This window comes from Narcine bancroftii, chromosome 8 (assembly GCF_036971445.1).
Source record: "Narcine bancroftii isolate sNarBan1 chromosome 8, sNarBan1.hap1, whole genome shotgun sequence".
Classification (NCBI taxonomy): domain Eukaryota; kingdom Metazoa; phylum Chordata; class Chondrichthyes; order Torpediniformes; family Narcinidae; genus Narcine; species Narcine bancroftii.
In genome coordinates, this window is record NC_091476.1 from 20226996 (window position 1) to 20250032 (window position 23037).

The following is a 23037-nucleotide window of genomic DNA, read 5'->3' on the forward strand; positions in this document are numbered from 1 at the left end:
AGAGGGGATCTCAAGAAGAAGCTTATGCCCAGACATCAGCTGGAATCTGGAACACACTGCCTGAGTTGTGGTGGAAGTGATGCATGCAAGAAGTATCTGAGCAAGCCTTTAAATTACCAAGGCATGGAAGACTCTGGACCATGTGCCAGACAGTGGGATTGGTGTAATGGGGTCTGGACCATGTGCCAGACAGTGGGATTGGTGTAGTGGGGTCTGGACCATGTGCCAGACGGTGGGATTAGTGTAGTGGGGTCTGGACCATGTGCCAGATGGTGGGATTAGTGTAGTGGGGTCTGGACCATGTGCCAGACAGTGGGATTAGTGTAGTGGGGTCTGGACCATGTGCCAGACGGTGGGATTAGTGTAGGGTGGGGTGGGTAATTGATGGTTAGCATGGACCTGGTGAGCTAAATGGCTTGTTTTTGTGCATGACTCTGAGTCTTTGGTGACTGTGTCTCTGCCCCACATGGGAGTGGATTTTATGCATTCATGTATTACATGTATATCACTTTGGATACTTTTAAGGAGATGACCTACCACTGGAAAGGCACAGCAGCCAGGACTAATAACTCAGTCTGGCTTGATGTCTCAAGGAAGGGGTGGGGGTGTGGGGGGTAGGGTGGAAAGGAAGAAGAGGAGAGCAATAGTGATAGGGAATTCATTGGTTAGGATATTCTATAGAGGCGATTGAGAGTCCTGGATGGCATGTTGCCTCCCTGGTGTCAGCATCAGTGAAATCTTGGATTGAGTCCACAGCATTTTTGTAAGTGAGGGTGTGCAGCCAGAATTCATGGTACCAATGATATAGATAGGAAAAGTAATGAAGTCCTCAAGAGTGAATATGGAGATTTAAGAAGGAAGATAAAAATCAGTTCCACCAGCATAGTAATCTCTGAATTGCTGTTTGTGCCGCACACCAGTGAGGGCAAGAACTAAATATAGAGACTTGACTGTTGCAAGGCCAATATCGGCTTCTTAATGTTCCAGGATTTAAATGTTTTGAGGTGAAATAGGTTAGAGAGTGGCATTACTAATCAGGGATAGTATGACCACTGCAGAAAGTGAGAACATTGTGGAGAGATCATTTACTGAATCAATGTGGGCATATGGTAGAAATAGGAAGGGAGCAATAACTCTATTGGGGGTATTTTCTAGAACATATAGCCTTCTGCCAGCGAGGAGCAGATAAATAGGCAGTTTTGGAAAGGTGCAAAAAATAACTCTTGTAGTTATTGGCAACTTCAACTTCCCTAACATCGACTAGAACTTCTTTAGTGCAAAAGGATTAAGCAGGGCAAAATTTATGACCTATGCACAAGGGTTCCTGACACAGTATGTGGGCAGGCTGACAAGAGTAGAAGCCGCACAGGTGCTAGTTAATGAAACTGGTCAGGTGATAGACCTCTCTCAGTAAACCCATTTCCTGACCTTTAGCACGGCCATGGATAAGGATAGGAACAGTCAATATGGGAAATGGAACAGACAATTGGGAGAGGGCTAATTACGATGACAGGAACTTCACAAGATATAGGAGCGGAACTAGGCCTATTGGCCCAGCAAGTCTGCTCCACCATTCTAATCATGAGCTGATCCATCCACCCACTCCCCAGCCTTTTTGCTCTAACCCTTGATCCCTGACTAATCAAATACCTGTCAATTTCTGCCTTAAATACACCCAATGACTGCACTTCTACAGCCGCCTATGGCAAACAAGTTTCACAGACTCATGACCCTCTGATTAAAGAAATTCTTCTACCTCGATTTTAAATTGACATCTTTTTATCCTGAAATTATGCCCTCTTGTCTGAGGTTCATACCATGGGAAACATCCTTGCCACATCTACTCTGTCCAGGCATTCAACATGTCTCTGTCTCCTCTTATCCTTCTATACTCCAACAAGTATAATCCAAGAGCCGACAATCATTCTTCATATACTAACCTGGTATCATTTCAGTAAATCTCTGAACCCTCTCCAACGCGTCTCAAATACAGCACCCAAAACTGTACACAGTACTCCAAGTGAGGGAGGTCTCACCAGGGCTTTACAGAGTCTTAGCATTGCATCCCTGTTCTTGTAAGCTATCCCTCTAGAAATAAATGGCAACATTACATTCACCTTATTCACAACCTGGAGGTCAGCCTTTAGGCTATATGCACAAGGACTCCCAATTTTCTCCCCATTTAAATAATAGTCTCCCTGTCTATTTCTTCCACCGAAGTGTATGACTGTACACTTTCCAACTTGAAAATACACAACAGAAATGTGTTTAGGGACTACTTGCACGATGTTCTGGATTGGTCTGTCTCAATGAGACCGAAAAGGATGGAAGATTAAATGAACCATGGTTGACAAGAGGGATAGAACAGAGAGAGAGGCATGCTGAAGAAGGAAGCATACTTAATGTCCATCCTCCAGTGTTGCAGCAATTGTCAAATTATGACAGGTACTATCATTGCCATATGCTGAGCATCATTTGTGTTTCGAGCTGTAATACATGTGGAAATGCATTGTTTCAGGATGCTTTATCAAAATATGCAAAGGGAAAGCCCTGCTCTTTTTGCAACTCAATGGAAAAGCACAAATGAAGTGTGCTTTCTAGGCTAGGTTCTTTTGCTTGTATGACAGTAATTTGGTCTTGAGTCTGAGCCATTTGTCAGCATCTCTGCCTTGCTCAGCAGGAATGACCTTACCACTGCAAGCTATCTTCAGAACTCTTCATGTTCTTGGTCATCACCAGATCCTACTTGTATCAGACATTCCCATAAACTGGCCTAATGGTCTAACCAGACTTTGCTAATATCTTTGTGTGGCTTCCTGTGAGGTTTTCCTTTTTTAGAACCAAAATTGATCCTTCAACTCATCTAGTTTATGCTGAACTATTATTCTGTAGGTCCCATTCACCTGCACTGGACCATTTGCCTCCAATCCCATCCCATTATTATATTTTAATGTTTTTTTAACTTTTCTTCCTTGACCAATTAACTTCTTATGAGGAGTGGCTCTAAAAACAACCTATGTAAAGGTTGAAATGAGTGGAAGTTTTCTTTGGGTGGTGGGTGCCTTGGACAGCAAGGTGGTCCATACTTTCGCTGCTCTGTTTTTCTTGCTGGTAGAAATTGGGGGTTTGAAAGGAGTAATCTAAGGAGACTTGGTGAGTTGCTCCAGTAGGTGATACAAACTGCATTACGGAGGAGTGAGTGAATGACTGTGGTTGGGATGCTGAACCAGCGGGCCGCTGTTCTGTAGTGTTGAGCAATTTGAGTGTTGTTGAATATGCACTTAGATGTCAGATTTATTGTCAGTGTACATACATGACATTACATACAACCCTGAGATTCTTTTTCCTGTGGGCTAGGCAGAATTACCACTTGTTGGTCTATAATAAAACTGTACTCTAAATACACATGTAAACAAATAAAGAAATGTATACAAACTGTGCAATACAGAGAAAAAAAAATCAATAAAGTGCATAAGTAAGTGTCCTTAAAGGAGTCCGTGACTGAGTTTGTTGTTGAGAAGTCTGATGGTGGAGGGGTACCAGCTGTTCCTGAGCCTGGTGGTGCGAGTCTTGCACCTATACCTCTTTCCTGATGGTGAGAACAGAGCATGTGTTGGGTGAGGTGGATTCCTGATGATTGCTGCTGCTCTCCGACAGCAGTGTTTCCTGTAGATGTTCTTGATGGTGTGGGTGGGAAGTATGCATGTGATATCCTGGGCTGTGTTCACCCCCTTTTGGAGGGCATTATGTTCAGAGGTGTTGGTATCTCCATACTAGGCTGGCCAGCTCACTTTCCATCGCACATCTGTAGAAATTTGCCAGGGTTTCCCTCTTGAGGTAGTAGAGGCACTGACTTGCTTTCTTCACGATGGTATTAGTGGGTTACGGCCAAGAAAGATCCTCTCAGATGATGACACCCAAGAACTTGCTCACCCTCTCCACCTCTGATTTTCCAATGATCATTGAATCCTACACCTTAGGTTTTCCTTTCCTGAAGTCAACAATCCGCTCATCGGTTTTGGTGTCATTGAATGCAAGGTTGTTGTTGGTGCAGCATTCAGCCAAGTTTTCAATCTCCCTCCAGTATGCTGACATATTGCCCCTCTTTGTACAACCCACTACTGTGGTATCCTCAGTGAATTTGTAGATGGTGTTGTTGGTGTACCAAGCCACACAGTCATAGATTAGCAGGGGGCTAAATACACAGCTCTGAAATGCTCCTGTTCTAATGGAGATTGTGGAAGAGATGTTCTTATCAATCCTCACTGAATGTGGTCTGAGAGGAAATCCAGGATCCTATTACATAGGACATTGAGTCCCAGGTCTTGAAGGAGTGATGGTGTTGAATGCCAAACTGAAGTTGATAAAGAGCATCTTGATGTATGCATCTTTACTGTCCAGGTGTTCCAGGCTTTGTGTAGAGCCACTGAAATGGCATCTGCCATAGATCTGTTACTACGGTAGATTCATGGCACCACTCAGACAGGAGCTGATGATCTTCAGTGGCAGCCTTTCAAAACATTTTATCGTAGTTGACTGGTCGATAGTCACTTAGGCAGGTAACCACACTCTTAGGCATTGGTACAATTGAGCCTGTTTGAAACCGGTGGATACCACACCCTTGTGGAGTGAGATGTTGAAGATATCTGTGAATACATTGGCAAGTTGGTCAGCACAGGTTTTTAAATACTCAGTCTGGTACTCTAACCGGACTGGATGCTTTCCTCAGATTCACTCTTCTGGAGGCAGCCGGTACATCATCCTCAGACAGGAGAGGATCATCAGGGGACGTGGAGGTGGCCCAGTGGTGGTTCTTCCTTGCTCTTGTGGTGAACTTCGACATGGCACTGACAGGTGGCCAAAATACCCCAATATAAAGCCACATTTTATACCCCTAAGCGACTGTCAGGAGGCCACCTGAAAGCACAGGAGGCATCTGCAAGCTGCACTTTGTCACCCTCCTCCGGGAGTGATAATCGCTGGAGCACTCAGGTCCCCCCCAGGCACCTGAATGCAGCAGCCTGAAAGCGGCTGCTAAGGGGATGACAATCAGCTGGCGAGTGCCTGACAGCACTCCTCCCCGCTACCTCTGCCCTCCCGGCGCTGACATCCTGCACCAGCTGCCCCAGCATCCCACGCCGGCTGACCCGATGCTGACATCCTGAAGGGACAGGAGCTGGAGTGCGCTCCAAGGTGCCTCCCGTGCAGCTGTCCCTTTCGGGTGGCCAATGCTGTGCTTTCAGTGCTGCCACCTGAACGACCATTCCACAGGTCTGAATCTGCTTCTGCAGGCGCATTCTTGGCGGAGAATGCACCTGAAAGCGGCTATAGAAGCCATTGAATTTGTCAGGGAGTGAAGTACTTACTGGCTAGTCAAGTGGAGAGTATTCCATCACACCATTGATTTGAGCCTTGCAGATGTTGAGCAGTCTCCTGTGAACTACTTGCCACAGAATTCCAAGCCACATTGTGTGCATGGCTACTCCAGTTTCTGGTCAGTGGTAAACCCCAGGATATTTTAAGTGAGCAATTCAGTGATTTAATGCTTTTGATTGTTGGGGAATGATCTTGCAAGTTATCATCTTTGCCTGGCTCTTGTGTAAATGTTACTTGCCACCTTTCAGCACAGATTTGGATATTGTTCTGATCTTGCTGCGGACTACTTCATTTTCTGAGGAGTTGCAAATGTTACTGGTATTGTGCAATCTACAGCGACATCCCTACTTCTGACAACAGGATTGAAGGAAGTTCATTCATGAAGTAGCTAAAGATGATCGGCCTTGGACACCACCCTAGGGAATTCTTGCCGAAGTATCATGTAGCCAAGATGATTGGCCTCTAACCCCCACAGCCATCTTACTTTATACTAGGTATAACGTCAAGGAGGATGGGTAAAATAGTAGCTGCTGTTACAGCAGCACTGCTGATGGTGAGAATCCATGAAGTTTGTTGGTGGGGCCAACTGTGGTTTTTTTTTAAAAATACTGGAATCTCGGGGTTCTGTGCCCAAGATGGCAATGCCAATGAGGGGCTACAGACTCTTCAGGGAACCAGAGGACTGGGTCAAGGCACCAGAAAACAAGGAGGGCACCAGAAAACAAGGAGGGCACCAGAAAACAAGGAGGGCACCAGAAAACAAGGAGGGCACCAGAAAACAAGGAGGGCACCAGAAAACAAGGAGGGCACCAGAAAACAAGGAGGGCACCAGAAAACAAGGAGGGCACCAGAAAACAAGGAGGGCACCGGGAAACAAGGAGGGCACCGGGAAACAAGGAGGGCACCGGGAAACAAGGAGGGCACCGGGAAACAAGGAGGGCACCGGGAAACAAGGAGGGCACCGGGAAACAAGGAGGGCACCGGGAAACAAGGAGGGCACCGGGAAACAAGGAGGGCACCGGGAAACAAGGAGGGCACCGGGAAACAAGGAGGGCACCGGGAAACAAGGAGGGCACCGGGAAACAAGGAGGGCACCGGGAAACAAGGAGGGCACCGGGAAACAAGGAGGGCACCGGGAAACAAGGAGGGCACCGGGAAACAAGGAGGGCACCGGGAAACAAGGAGGGCACCGGGAAACAAGGAGGGCACCGGGAAACAAGGAGGGCACCGGGAAACAAGGAGGGCACCGGGAAACAAGGAGGGCACCGGGAAACAAGGAGGGCACCGGGAAACAAGGAGGGCACCGGGAAACAAGGAGGGCACCGGGAAACAAGGAGGGCACCGGGAAACAAGGAGGGCACCGGGAAACAAGGAGGGCACCGGGAAACAAGGAGGGCACCGGGAAACAAGGAGGGCACCGGGAAACAAGGAGGGCACCGGGAAACAAGGAGGGCACCGGGAAACAAGGAGGGCACCGGGAAACAAGGAGGGCACCGGGAAACAAGGAGGGCACCGGGAAACAAGGAGGGCACCGGGAAACAAGGAGGGCACCGGGAAACAAGGAGGGCACCGGGAAACAAGGAGGGCACCGGGAAACAAGGAGGGCACCGGGAAACAAGGAGGGCACCGGGAAACAAGGAGGGCACCGGGAAACAAGGAGGGCACCGGGAAACAAGGAGGGCACCGGGAAACAAGGAGGGCACCGGGAAACAAGGAGGGCACCGGGAAACAAGGAGGGCACCGGGAAACAAGGAGGGCACCGGGAAACAAGGAGGGCACCGGGAAACAAGGAGGGCACCGGGAAACAAGGAGGGCACCGGGAAACAAGGAGGGCACCGGGAAACAAGGAGGGCACCGGGAAACAAGGAGGGCACCGGGAAACAAGGAGGGCACCGGGAAACAAGGAGGGCACCGGGAAACAAGGAGGGCACCGGGAAACAAGGAGGGCACCGGGAAACAAGGAGGGCACCGGGAAACAAGGAGGGCACCGGGAAACAAGGAGGGCACCGGGAAACAAGGAGGGCACCGGGAAACAAGGAGGGCACCGGGAAACAAGGAGGGCACCGGGAAACAAGGAGGGCACCGGGAAACAAGGAGGGCACCGGGAAACAAGGAGGGCACCGGGAAACAAGGAGGGCACCGGGAAACAAGGAGGGCACCGGGAAACAAGGAGGGCACCGGGAAACAAGGAGGGCACCGGGAAACAAGGAGGGCACCGGGAAACAAGGAGGGCACCGGGAAACAAGGAGGGCACCGGGAAACAAGGAGGGCACCGGGAAACAAGGAGGGCACCGGGAAACAAGGAGGGCACCGGGAAACAAGGAGGGCACCGGGAAACAAGGAGGGCACCGGGAAACAAGGAGGGCACCGGGAAACAAGGAGGGCACCGGGAAACAAGGAGGGCACCGGGAAACAAGGAGGGCACCGGGAAACAAGGAGGGCACCGGGAAACAAGGAGGGCACCGGGAAACAAGGAGGGCACCGGGAAACAAGGAGGGCACCGGGAAACAAGGAGGGCACCGGGAAACAAGGAGGGCACCGGGAAACAAGGAGGGCACCGGGAAACAAGGAGGGCACCGGGAAACAAGGAGGGCACCGGGAAACAAGGAGGGCACCGGGAAACAAGGAGGGCACCGGGAAACAAGGAGGGCACCGGGAAACAAGGAGGGCACCGGGAAACAAGGAGGGCACCGGGAAACAAGGAGGGCACCGGGAAACAAGGAGGGCACCGGGAAACAAGGAGGGCACCGGGAAACAAGGAGGGCACCGGGAAACAAGGAGGGCACCGGGAAACAAGGAGGGCACCGGGAAACAAGGAGGGCACCGGGAAACAAGGAGGGCACCGGGAAACAAGGAGGGCACCGGGAAACAAGGAGGGCACCGGGAAACAAGGAGGGCACCGGGAAACAAGGAGGGCACCGGGAAACAAGGAGGGCACCGGGAAACAAGGAGGGCACCGGGAAACAAGGAGGGCACCGGGAAACAAGGAGGGCACCGGGAAACAAGGAGGGCACCGGGAAACAAGGAGGGCACCGGGAAACAAGGAGGGCACCGGGAAACAAGGAGGGCACCGGGAAACAAGGAGGGCACCGGGAAACAAGGAGGGCACCGGGAAACAAGGAGGGCACCGGGAAACAAGGAGGGCACCGGGAAACAAGGAGGGCACCGGGAAACAAGGAGGGCACCGGGAAACAAGGAGGGCACCGGGAAACAAGGAGGGCACCGGGAAACAAGGAGGGCACCGGGAAACAAGGAGGGCACCGGGAAACAAGGAGGGCACCGGGAAACAAGGAGGGCACCGGGAAACAAGGAGGGCACCGGGAAACAAGGAGGGCACCGGGAAACAAGGAGGGCACCGGGAAACAAGGAGGGCACCGGGAAACAAGGAGGGCACCGGGAAACAAGGAGGGCACCGGGAAACAAGGAGGGCACCGGGAAACAAGGAGGGCACCGGGAAACAAGGAGGGCACCGGGAAACAAGGAGGGCACCGGGAAACAAGGAGGGCACCGGGAAACAAGGAGGGCACCGGGAAACAAGGAGGGCACCGGGAAACAAGGAGGGCACCGGGAAACAAGGAGGGCACCGGGAAACAAGGAGGGCACCGGGAAACAAGGAGGGCACCGGGAAACAAGGAGGGCACCGGGAAACAAGGAGGGCACCGGGAAACAAGGAGGGCACCGGGAAACAAGGAGGGCACCGGGAAACAAGGAGGGCACCGGGAAACAAGGAGGGCACCGGGAAACAAGGAGGGCACCGGGAAACAAGGAGGGCACCGGGAAACAAGGAGGGCACCGGGAAACAAGGAGGGCACCCCTGTTTGAGAAGGAAAGTGGAGGAGATGAACCATGGGATAGCAACCATGGCGGTGGACCAGGGAGAGGCTCTGAGTCTGAAGAACGCAGTTGACAACTTGAGATGAGGTACCAGGCTGTGGGCTGATGATGACTGGTTGAGGGATTTACACCAGGCTGGAGACTGGCTAAAGGTGTACCAGGTATTGGAACTGGGATGCAAGAGGGTGCTGAGGGCATTGAAAGGTTCCTGATTGTGTTGTAGGTCTGAATGTGGAGCTCCGGCTACTGTTGATTTGGACTGGACTCTGTGTGTGGCTGCAGGGGCTACAAGAGGATTGGAGGTAAATCCGTGGACACATGGGACTCTGAGGGGACTCTGTTCTGCTTCTTTTTCTCTGACTGTAAGAGGCGCTTCAGGCAATTTGTGCCGACGGTGAATCTGTCCGTGTTACGACAGACTAAAAGAAATTTTGTGTAATATTGCACTGACTTTATCCCATGACAATAAATTGATTCTTGAATATTGAATCTTGAATTCCAACCTGTGAGTATTAACTAGTGACTTCTAAAAGCAAAAGTTTACATTCAGGCCATCTCTGCCTGTAATGGAATATGTTTGCTGAGGGAGTAGAGAGGGTGAGAAGATGCAATGTCTGTGTCAGCTGGAAGTAAGTGACTAGAATATGAACTGAGGAACAAGTCACAAGAGCAGATTCTGATTCAGAAATTGCCATCAGAATGCTATTACTGGCTGTTGAGAAAGCAGCAAGCTTAAGGTTGCTGCAGGAGGTGAAATTGTGTTTGGAATAAGAATGAGAGGCTGTAAAGTGTGTCCTTGATTGCAGTTGATAGATGTGTTACAGTGCTGAGAATTGATCAGAGAGCTGTTGGCTGGAGAATGGGGGTAGGGTGTTGATGCAAACAGAGAAGTCTAAAGCTATGCCTGAAATGTATTATTTAGGAATTAATACTAAAATCCATTATTAAGGAACAGTAGCAGGACAGTTAGAAAATCATAATGCAGTCAAGATAGCTTTATAAAATGGAAATTGTGCTTGACATATTTATTGGGATTCTCCTAAATAGGAGAGAGTTAGTGTATTGGCAGTGATCCATGGGGCCCTCCCGACATCTTGGAGGAGGGGTCATGGAAGTTAATGTGGGCAGGGGAAGTCCTAATGACCTGTGATTCAAAAAGTTGAATGATCTTGTACATCTGGGGCAATGCGTCTTGGCGTAGCAGTTAGCCCAATGCCTTTACAGTGCCAGTAATCAGGACTGGACTTTCAATCCCATGCTGTCAGTAAGGAGTTTGTATATTCTCCCTGAGTCTGCGTGGATTTTCTCTGGGGGCTCTGATTTCCTCTCACCGGTCAAAAATGTAGCTTAATGGGGTGTAAATTGGGCAGCATGGACTCATGGACCGAAATGGCCTGTTAGCGTGATGTCTAATTTTTTTTTAAATTAAAATCTGGTTAATGCCAATGAAGGCATCTTCAAATGCTGCATCCTGCCAAATGCCTCACTGCTTGATGCACCAAACTACTAAAATTTTCTTTTCAGTAGTCTCAGGTGACCTAGCATTTGCACCATGGATAGTTACCTTGCATAAACAGCCAGCAATTCATCCGTGACAACTCCAACAAAGGACACTTGTACACTTGCATAAGTTTGTATAATTTAAAGTTAGCGGAGGGCTGTGATCTGCATTTGATATTGCTGCTTTCACAACAGCCTCTAATAGCATTCTGACAGCAATTTCTGAATTAGAATCTGCTCTTGCGACTTGTTCCTGAGTATGGCATGCCACCCTCCTAAAGGATGTGGTTGCACAGCAATTCCACTGCAAAGGATTTGCCAGAGTAGCCTACAGAAGATGGATTATGAATTTGAAATGATTGGAGCATTGGCAGATTTGCCCAGAAGGTCTATTCTCAATAGCAGCAAGTAGATATCAATCATCAACCACACCGCAAACTATGACTAGTTCCTTTAAATAGCACGTGTGATTATAGTGGTCTTTTTCTACTTCTAAACGGTTTAATTGTAAAGTGAAGGAAAAGCATGTACAGGAAGTTGCAGCACTGTTGTTTAATGTGGTAGCACTGAAGAGTACTCTTCTCTATGGCTGTGATTCCTGGGCCGCATACAGAAAATAAGAACACCGCCTTAATGCATTCCATTTCCACTGCCTCAGATCTATCCTAGGCTACCCTTGGCACGACAGAGTCACAAACGTCCAAGTCCTGGAGAAGACTGGAAGTACGGACCTCTACTCAATCATCCACACTTGCCGCTGTGGTGGGCTGGCCACATTGTCCATATGGAGGATGGCCGATTGCCCAAAGATATCCTCTATGGTGGGCTACCAGATGGTCCCTGCCTTATTGACCGCCCGTGTCTTTGCTACAGAGGCGAAATCAAGCGCCAAAATGTTACTATGCTGTATGCCTAAATTTTTAAAAATAAATAAATTTAAATGCAGGTAAATGCATGTTTAGTTTGGCTTCAACAGTTTTATTGTTGGTTTACGCTGAGAAGACTTCCTTCAGGAATGTGTTATTTTGAGTGTTGGAACATAGTTTATTTTTCTTTGATTTGTAGTATTTTTTTCTTTCCACAGACATTAAGGAGTTTTATGAAGTGTCCTTAGTTGCTGCACTTACAGACCAGAGGCCTGTAACATGCAAACATTTTTCAGCTGAGATGGGGAGGGCATCGTCATCATCGGGAACAGGCATTGGACTTCTCAATCCAGAGGTGAGCAATTCAACTGTCGATCAGAACAATTTAATAGATGTTGGAAATCTAAAAGAAAAACTGCTGTTTATAAATGCTACGTTTACATTTAAGAACTGAGTGCACCATGTGTTCTGACTTTGATAGACTGTTGTATGAAATACAGCCATTTGTTGACATTTTACTACCAACATTGCCCACCTCACTGACAAAAGACAAAGGAGGAAAAACCCAACACCCAACCCTTTATTCCCTTGCAACCGCTGCAACCGTGTCTGCCTGTCCCGCATCGGACTTGTCAGCCACAAACGAGCCTGCAGCTGACGTGGACATTACCCCTCCATAAATCTTCGTCCGCGAAGCCAAGCCAAAGAAAGACTACCAACATTAAAGGATGTTCTGTATTTCACTTTATTTTGCCTTTTCAAGCAGAAATACTCTAGAGGCAACATACACCACATTATCATTTAGTTTTCAATGCTGGAGAGAGCAGGGACATAGTGATCTAATGCAAAGGGAGCTGAACAATGTCATCAGCAAATGGTCAACATAGTAGGCTCATAATATTAGTAAGCTCAGCCATTATAGAAGGATCAAGTTCCTGGAGGTGAAAATACACTAGACCTCCTAGAAGACATTGAACAATACAGTTCAGCTGAAAATGAAAAGAGGAAGGGAATAGTTCTGCTCGTGGTAGGACTGGAGACAAATGAGATGTTGTTGAGTCTACTGACAGTAAGTTAAGATTTCATACAAGAAAATCTTAAAGGGACATTCTGATCAACCCCAATGGAAAACAGTTCAGAGAAGAATCTATAACCTGTTATGTTAACGGGAGTGAGGCAGTTTATTGATGTTTCAGGACAAAACCTGTCCATAAGAAACAAGTTGGGAATCAAAAGTCTCAGCGAAGTGCAAATATATGAGTTCTGGGGAAGAGGTCAGTGACCACAAGAGTTTTTATGATTATTCCATGTAGGAGTCATAAAGCCCTTTTTACACTTGCGTCCCAGAAAGTCGGCTGTTCAATGTCCCAGTTAGGAATGGTGTCTTGGCAGTTCACAGTTGGCCACTCTTAACCGGGCCACTGGATACTTCATTGCTCACCATGAACCATCCCCAGGGATAGGACTGTTCACCCTACTACCAGTGATGTCATGATACATCGAGCGATGGTGGACCTGCCCTAAATCCTGTTCAATTATGATCTTATATTTAAACAAAATTAATCATGCCTAATTATGACATAATTAAGCTTTATGTAGAGTATGAGCCTTTCACCCCCCTGTTGATGTGCTGACCTATATAAACCTTTAAAGGGACCATGGGAAAGTGCTAGCAATAAATGGCAATAGTGGATAATTTTTAAACCGTGTGGGGAAAGTTGGTAGTGCTGTCGCACACAATTTATAAAGACTGGGGGATAAAAGCGATGGTGGACTTGCCCTTCCAGAATTCCATGAGACAGAGAAAGGACTGAATGCATGGCTGCATTCTGGGAGCATTCATGGAGGGGTTTCTCTGCTGCATGGAATTCTGGGAAGGCAAGTCCACCATCGCTTTTTTTTCCCCAGTCTTTATAAATTCTACGTGATAGCACTACCAACTTTACCACGCCATTTATAAATTTTCTGTTATTGCTTGCATTTTCCCCTCTCTCTCCCACTGCAACTTTCCAACGGCAAAGTTTATACCTTCATTTTAATCTTCTTTCCTTCACATTCCTGCACTCGTGCAAAAACTTTATTTCTGTCCTCGAATGCATTTCTCGTTTTCGCACTTGGCTAATTGGATTGCCGGCATCTGCAGATTCTGGGGATTGCAGTCGGGGTCGAGGAAGTCTATCCCTGGTGTGAAATGACATCATTTCAATTTGGTTTCACACTTGACTCTTATCCTACCAATTGGCTGTTAATTCCTGAGATAAGATGCAAGTGTAAAAGGGACAGTCTAAAGTTTGTTATAATCCCATAATCAATTTCAAAATGTAAAGATGGGATCAATGTGATAAAATTGCAGACATAGAGTAAAACAATACTATTCTAAAATGCTGCAGTGGCCTTGTGAACAAATCTCTGGGCTAAAATACTGATGGGGAAAAAATTAGTAAACCACTTATTAATGATGACAGCAACATTGCAAGAATCTGAGACCTTTATTGGCTATCGTTTGGAGAAGAGATCTTAACGCTCACCAGCAGTTTTTATGGATGTGGCTTCCTGTTGGGGGCATCATCAATCCTGATTTAAGTGTGATTCTACATTATTGTTAACTGCCTCGACTGAGTGCTGTGAATCAGGCCTTGTGGAACACTGGTTCAGATTTAGTTAACATTTACCCAAAGGTTTTGGGGATTTTTTAATGAATACAAAGGTCTGAACTCCATTAGCAATGTCATCCATTTCCAGTTATCCAGCTACCAGAAATTCCAAGTATAATTATTAAAGGCAGCATTTTTTTGTTTAACACAAATTGCCACATCCAAAAGACTAACTGATTACTCATGTTTAGAATATTGCTGGCATGTAATCATTAAGTATATTCCAGAATTAATTGGTTATCTAAAGCGCATTGAAACATTTTGGTAATATATAAATGATCTTGGCCAACAGACCCATTGTATCTCCCTGGAATTAGCACTAAAAGGCAGCCCTGCAGTATGTGAAATAGTACAATTAAAGAGAGAAGATAGATTATGCACTTAGATCTGTTTTTTTTTAAAATTCCCAAACTAAATTAACCTCTGCAAGAAAAAATTAAAAATGCCCCTCATGGGGGAATAGTGTGAACTTGTAATCTCTCTTTGTAATCATATGGCCAATGAATCTTGAATTCATGCCACATATCTCATGAATTCTGCTGATTGTCCCATGGTTATTCTTAGATACATTGTGTTTAATTGCATTTATGTGCAATGTCATGTTTTTGTATGATACTCAGCTACTGATGAATAAATATTATTTCCAACTTGTGTTCTTTTTAATTTTTTAAATTTAAAGATTCAGCAGGGTAACAGACCCTTCTAGCCCACAAGACGCTGTCCAAATACCCACATGTGACCAATAAACCTACTAACCCTATACATCTTTGGAATGTGGAAGGAAACCGGAGAACCCAGTGGAAACCCATAGACATGGGTTTCTGTCCTTGCAGACAGTGCCAAATTTGAACCCAGGTCACTTTCCCAGTAATAGTGCTGTGCTAACTATTACACTAACAATGCAGCTCTTATTTAAAAATATTTGGTTCAAAATTACATATGGTGCAATATATTTCATCAACTGGTAATGAAAATGCCCAGACTAGTCTCACAACTACTCTAAATTGATGCTGCATTTCCCTTAGAACTTTGCTATTGCTCAGATGTGCAAACCTATCACAGCAGTTGCCAACACCTGGCTCTCCACTCAGCCCTAGAATACCTAGGCAACAAGTGACTAATATTTATTGACTTTATTTCTGCTGTCAACACAAAGTTCCAAATAAACATCCCAAGCTATGTGACCCAGCTCTCAGCACCCCTTTCTGCAAATGGATCCATGACTTTCTAGCCTGCATGCTACAATTAGTGAAAATTGGTAACCACAGTGCTGCTGTGATCACCATCAACACTGGGGCAACATAGGCTGCTTACTCAGCACCCTACTATACTAGACACCTATGTCTGTAAGGCCAAACGATATTCCAACTCCAACTATAACTTTGTATATAACACTTGTGTCACAGGCAAGATCTCAAACAGCATTAAGTTGGAGTATAGAAGGGAGATAAAGGATCTATTGGCTTGATGCGAGGATAGGAACATCTCCCTCAATGCCAGTGAGACCAAGGTGTTGGCTATAGACTTCCAGAAAAGGTGTGGAGCTCACTTTTGGTACTGTTCCGTTCACGTCATTGCAATGGCCAAGAAAGTGCATCAGGGTCTCAACTTCCTCAGAAGATTGGGGAAATTTGGCATATCACTTGCTTCCCTAAACAATTTCTAAAGGTTTACTATGGAAAGCATCCTTCAGGTGTGTCACTGGGTTTTTACAGGATCTGCTCCACCCAAGCCAGCAAAAAAACTGCAAAGGGCTATGAACATGGCACGCAGAATCAGACATTTTGGCACCCACGGTTTGGCGCTGGATATTTTGGCATTTGCATTTGGCGGCAGTCATGGCATTTAATTTATTATTTTTAATTAAATATAAAATTATTAATTTATTATAATTTAAATTAAATATAATGAATAACATCTCTGCACTCTCCTCTCCCCGTGGTAACATCTACACTCTCCCCAGTGACATCTCTGCATTCCCTTCACCCTGCGGTGAAATCCACCCATTAGTGTCAAGATGACCAGTGCCAAACTGTAGGCGGCAAAATGTCCGGGACCAAATTGTGGAGACCACACTGTGGAGACCAAAATGTCTTGGACCCCATGGCTCAAGCCATCGCATATGACTCCCCTCCATCCACTACATCTATAATTCCCGCTGGCTTGTAAAAGCAGCCTATGTGTGAAAAGACTCCTCCCATTGTAGTCGTACTCTCCTCATACCCCCTCCTGTCAGGAAGAAGATTCACAAATATGAGTTCACACACACGTCAGATTCAAGGACTGTTTCTTTCCCACAGTTGTTAGTTTCCTGCATCTCAAAATAGTAAAGATATTTTGCCTTTGCTCTGTATGGACTGAGCGCTCTCTAACTTTGCACTGTTCTGTCTTATTAAATGTGCATAAAATGGCTACCTATGATCTGCTTATTGTATCTTGGAACATGTGACAATAAACTTGAACTTAAATCTTTTGTCACATTCTATGGTAAGAAAATGAGTAGTGACCTGGGAGTTGGTTGTGTTTTGTTCTGAGTCCATTTCAATTGGATATTCATGGTTCAAAAGCACCAATGATCTGAAGCTGAAAAATATAAAGAGGAAATGAGTAAAAGCAGAAGTGTGTAGTGTCATTTTTTAGAGTTGGGTATGAGGATCCAGACAGTGTTTATCTAACTTCATGCCAATGAGAGCAGTAAGATTTGATCATAAGAATTTTACCTTAAAGGGTAATTAGAAGAGTGCAATTACTTTTGTCGAGCTTCATTTTATGGCCTTTTATAGAAACCTCTATGTGTAGCACACTGAGCATTCCAGGATTGAGCAGATTATTTTGGTGGTTTTACACTTTTGACATGATACCTTTATCTGAAATCAAAAATCACAAGTTGATCTTTAACTTGATGAATAATTTTCAAGTCATCCTCATTGTCTGCTGCCCAAAGTCATTACATAAGTTGCGAACTGGACAATTTAGATGTAATTAATGTACAGTACTAATATGTAAGGATTATGTACTGAAACATTGATCTATTTTAAGTTAAAATTTGTTATAAGAGCCAGAGAAAATATGTAAGACTCCCAATGTTTTTAAATGCTGTTTGGCCTGTTGAAGTTTCCCCAGTTTTGTGTTTTTACCTCAATCACAGTATCTGCAGACTTTCGTGTTTTACTGATGTTTAAAAAATGTGCTGAGTGAATCAGTTGATGCCTTGCTTTTACTTCTTCAAAATGACATAGGTTTGGGAAGATTCTTTAGTCAAAAGAGAGGCAGATGGAAATTACAGACCAGCTATCCTGACATAATAAGAAAAAAAAATTGGAACCTGTTATTAAAGACATTACAGTAAGGCACTTGGAAAGATTCAAGATGACCAGAAATGGTTCAATGTGGTTTTGTAAAAGGGAAATATTTGTGGCAATCCACTCATTGCAACTTACCAATCGGGGAAAAAAACACCCATTTACAAACTGCTTTGCAAGCTTTCTTTGTCTCCATTTCACTTCTGACAAATGGTCTTGAACCTGAAACATTAACTCTGTTTCTCTTCCTAAAGATGTATGTTGACTTCTAAGTACTTCGAACATTTTCAATTTTTGCTTTAGATTTCAAGCATTTGCAATTTATTAAACTTTCACTCACTTGTGCATACTCTGCTGCCTGTTACCTCAACACTCTTCTGTCCATACCATTGTTGTCTCTGACATAAGTTTCTATTTTCCACAATAACCTTTGATGTAGCGTTCTATAAATCAATATGCACCACACTGTTTTGTTCACAGAACACATTAAGTCCAATAAATTTTCTTATGATGCCAGAGAGGAGAGCTATTTAAGAGAGAATCAGTTTATACCATAAAGGGGCAATAACTGCATGTCCAAAATATTACTTGAGGGTTAAGGAGCAACATAAAAGTAAATAAAGGCTCTTATGCCAGATCCTAGTGACCAAGGGAAAACAACATAGCCTTAAATAGAAGCTAAAACCCACATAAAGGAGGATAAAATAAGCTATTTAAGTTTGATTCAAACAATTTAAAAAAAATCTAGACAGTAACAGGCCCTTCCAGCCCACAGATGCGTGCTGCCCAATTAACCTACAATCCCTGTATGTTTTGAAGGTTTGAAGAAGAACAGAGCACTCAGAGACGTGGGGGACATGAGGGTGTACAAGCTCCTTACAGGGGTGACATGGGGGCACAACTCCTTACAGATGGAGCCAGTTTCAAACCTGGGTCGCAGGCACGGTAATAACATTACACTAACCGCTACGCTCACCATGCTGCATATTTTTAAATGTTCTTTTTCAATCATTTTATTAATCATATTATAGATAAATGATACATGAAGAGAATAGGAGTACATAATCAAGAAGGGAAATATATCACTATATGACATCATGTGATATTCCATAATTATGGAGTAATACAATATGTTATATGTTCTCATCTCCTCAAACTGAAATCTTCAAAAGAAAAAAAAAATTATTACATTAAAAGCCTTCCTAATTTAAGGGGGGGGGGGGGTGGGGGGAAAGACTGGGCAGCCTATCCTGAGAATTTAGTAATAAAAATTAATAGTCTGATCTTCACCAAAGAGAAAAGAAATAAAATTAAATATAGTCCAGAAGGAAAAATAATTATACTAACTATGTCATGTGAAAATAATTTATAGAAGGTCACCAAGTCTCGTCAAATTTAACAGAAATATGACTCCTAACTTCCTCTAAATTTAAACATGACATAATTTGAGAGAATTGTTGAGTCAATGTAGATGAATCTTCCCATTTAAATAAAATAGCTCTTCTAGCCAACAATGTAGAAAAGGCTGCATCCCACTTCTGAAACTATAATTAAAAAAAATAGGAGTTGGTGGGTTAGGTGGCAAACTAATATTCCAGTATAGTGACATTCTTAAAAATATCTATCCAATACCTCTCCAACATAGGACATGTCCAAAACCTAAGAGTTAGAGAAACCACTTCTGATTTACATCTATCTCAAATAGAATTAACATCAGAAAAACATTTGAAATTTGTGCCTGATGTACCACTTTAAACTGAATCAAAGAATGAAGAGCACATATTGAAGAGGTATTAACCAATCCAAATATCTTCTCCCATGATTCCTCTGGAAGATGTTACTGAAGTTCCCCTTCGCAGGCCCTTTTAATTTTGTCGTTAGAATTTGATTGCAATCTTAATAACTTGTTATAAATGTTACCTATTAAACTCTGATGAGAAGGGTTCAAATGAAAAAAGTATCAATCAAATTTAGTTGGTACAATGTTGGAAAGTTAGGCTGAAAAGTATTCAGAAAACTTCTAGTTTGGAAGTATCTTAAAAAATGTGAATGGGGTATATTATATTTATTGGATAATTGTTCAGAAGACATTAAGCTACCATCTATATAAAGAGTCGATTAATATCCAGAGAAACTACCAAATCGGGAAAGCAAAGACAACATCGGAGGAATAGATTTTTCAGGATCTGAAATATGTACTAAAAGATCATCTGCATATAAAGACACTTTGTGAATTCCATCTCTTCTATTAATTCTCAGAATGTCACCAAAATCTCGAAGTGCTATTGCATCTTTGAATATACTCTATCAATTTCTTTAATCCTATTATTCAGTAGTAATAATTCTTCCTTTGTAAGTTTTCTTAACCCAACTGAATATGAAATTATTTGTCCCCAAAGGTATGCCTTCAACATATCCCAGACAATTAAACTCGATGCATCCTCAGTTAAATTCATTTTTTTAAAAATGTTTGGACCATAATAATGTCTACAAAATTTTCATCTTGAAGTAAGATCGAATTGACATACCATTGCTAGGCTCTGGATGAGACATCAAGAGTATAAAAGAGAGTTTCAAAGGCGCATGATCAGAAACAGCAATTGCACCACAGCCACAATCTGTACCTGAGGGAACTGATCGATTATCAACAAAGAAATAATCAGTCCTGGAATATTGATGATAAATGTAGGTGGGGGGGGGGGGGGGGAAATAAACTCTTTATCATTAGGGTGTACAAAATGCCATATATCAACAAGTCCATAATCTAACAAAAAATAATTGATAAAGGTAGCAGATTTATTAGGCAGCATCAGATTTGAATTGTCAGTGGGTTAAGATGCAATTTAGGTCTCTGCCCATAAGCAACATGTATTCCTTCAAACTCAGCAGGAAAGGAAACACCTGTCTAATCTGCTCAAGGTTGCCCAGTGAAACTAAATCTCTAAATAGCCCACCCCACTTCCCCAAGCCCTGAAAAAAAAATCCTGAACAGGACAGCATGCTACAACTATTAACCCTTAACCTATGTCTCCAACTAGCAGCACTCCAAGATTAAAACTAATGTTTGTTCCCACAACAGGAAGAAAACACAAATGAATGGAATTTGAAAACTAGAAAAAGACAGGTTAGATTATCTAAAAGACAAGATGATGAAAAACAGCTTCCAGTTTGAATTCATATAAGAAACTTAAGTTAAAGGAACCATAATCAAACAAATGTTATGTTAGAAAAAACAAGATTTGTTTAAATGCATTCCATTCCTCAAAGAAAACATTTGTTAGACCATCTCTTTCATTTAATGCACTTTTCCAGATACTGTAGAATTTTCTGGCCTGAAATCTTTATAAAGTATCATTACTAGAAACATCAGATTTCAGATTTGTTGTCAGAGTACATACATGACATCACATACAACTCTGAGATTCCTTTTTCCTGAGGGAACAGCCGAACTACTACTAATTGTTAGTGCAAAAAAAACTGTACACACCATAAACATGTAAACAAAGAACTGTAAACAGATAACAAATATAAACAAACTGCAATGCAGAGAGAACAAAAAGAAAATCCATAAAGTGCACAAGTAAGAGTCCTTAAATGAGACTCTGAATTTGTTGTTGAGGAGACTGATGTTGGAGGGGTAGCAGATGTTCCTGTTTCTGATGGCTGCATTCCCTGTAGATGTACTCATTAGTGGGGAGGATTTTGCTTGTGATGTCGTGGGCTGTATCCACTACCTTTTGCAGGGCTTTATGCTCATGGGTATCTGTGTTCCCATATCAGACCATGATGCGACCAGTCAGTACACTTCTACCAAACTTTTGTAGAAATTTGCCAGGGTTTCTGGTGTCATACCAAACCTCTGCAAACTCCTGAGGAAATAAAGGCACTGACCTGCTTTCTTTGTGATGCCATTGGTGCGTTGGGTCCAGGAAAGATCCTCCGAGATGGTGACTCCCAAGAACTTAAATTTGCTCACCCTCTGTTTATCTAATGGAGTATTACCTTTATACATTAAAGATTTGAACATGAAGACCAGTTTGGAACTCAGTTCTACAAATGAAAATTGGCACTAGATCAGTTATAGATTTGAAATCTTGAGTTGAATCCATTTTTATTAAGTAAAAGTATGAATGATATAGGGCAAAGACTGATGTCATGCATTAGCTAATGCCTCATTGAATGGTTGAATATGTATGAGGGATGAAATTGCCAGATACTGATCCTTTGCCCCATATTCCTTTGTTCATATTGAGTGAGAATGTAGTTACCTGTAGCTTTGTTGAACTAGAAACATTTCTGATGGAATAAAATTCTCTATTTTTGCTTTTTAAAAAAAACAGTGGCTAGAACCTCAGCAGAGAAATTTGTGTGGTGACAGATAAATAGCAGCCATCGTTTGCACCAACATATTTGGAACTTAACTGCCTGTTGGTTTGTGCTGAGCTATGGCAGATTTAGTGCTGTAAATCCACATAATATGGAAAATACGTTTAGATTGATGCAAGTGGAAGTCATAGGGAAACTTCTATAAGCAGTGGACCTTCATCTAATGAATGAAACATGAAAGTCTGCAGATAACTGTCATTATAGTAAAAACACACACAAATGCTGGAGAAGCTCAGCTGGTCTCACAGGTCTATGAGGTAAAGATATATTACCATCATTTCAGGCCTGAACCCTTCTTCAAGGTATAAGCAAAGAACAGGAAGATGTCAGAAGACTTCATCTAATGAATGAAGCAGAGAGGAAAGGTACAATAACTACAAGTGGTATCTTTGGAAAGGTTATACATAGTATAAATGCTGTTTATGTTGAGAAGATACCAGGCACAAGGCTGCTAAACAAGATAGTCCATAGTTTGACATACGAGTGTGGATAGAAGATTGGTTGAATGTAAAGTGTGGGAATAAAGAACACCTTTTCTAGTTGGCTGACTAGTGGTGTTCTGCAGGGATTATTATTGGGTTGGCTATTTTTCATGCTGTATGTAAATAATTTAGATCACACATGTCAAACTCTGGCCCGCGGGCCAAATTTGGCCCGCGATATAATTATATTTGGCCCGCAAGATCATTTCAAAAATGTATTAGAGGTGGCCCGCCCTGCAGCGAGAGCCAATGCTGTTTTTTTGGTAATGTCACCCCCACCATCCTCCCCCTTCATTGCACATCCTTCCCCTTTGTAACACGAGAAATTGTAACACGAGAAGTCTGTCGATGTCATCAGCCGGCAAGCCGGTTGGAAGGCTCCCCGCACAACCAGTCACTTCTCCCACCTGTCGAGCGGTGCGGCAGATGGGCGAGCGCCTGTGAGTTCCTGTCGGCGTGACGGGCATGGCAGGCTGCGCACGGCCCCCGGGCAGCGCGAGCCCCGCGCGACTGGCACTGGACGGCCCTTCCACAGCGCGAGCACACTTCTCCTGGTCACCACGGCCTTCAGCGCTTGCACCCGCGCGGACCCCAGGGACGGCTGGTTCAGCCCTGCACATGAAGAGAGAGATGGTGG

The 23037-nt window shown here is 44.1% G+C and overlaps 1 long non-coding RNA gene across 1 annotated transcript in view; it reads left to right on the top strand.

Moving 5' to 3' along the window:
• The window catches only part of LOC138740442 (uncharacterized), a 46099-nt gene extending 28523 nt beyond the window's left edge, over positions 1 to 17576 (top strand). The window contains exons 2-3 of the long non-coding RNA XR_011342915.1: positions 11795 to 11931; positions 17470 to 17576. This is a non-coding gene — a long non-coding RNA (uncharacterized lncRNA). The remainder of the gene's footprint in view (positions 1 to 11794; positions 11932 to 17469) is intronic.
• The last annotated feature ends 5461 nt before the right edge of the window (positions 17577 to 23037 follow it).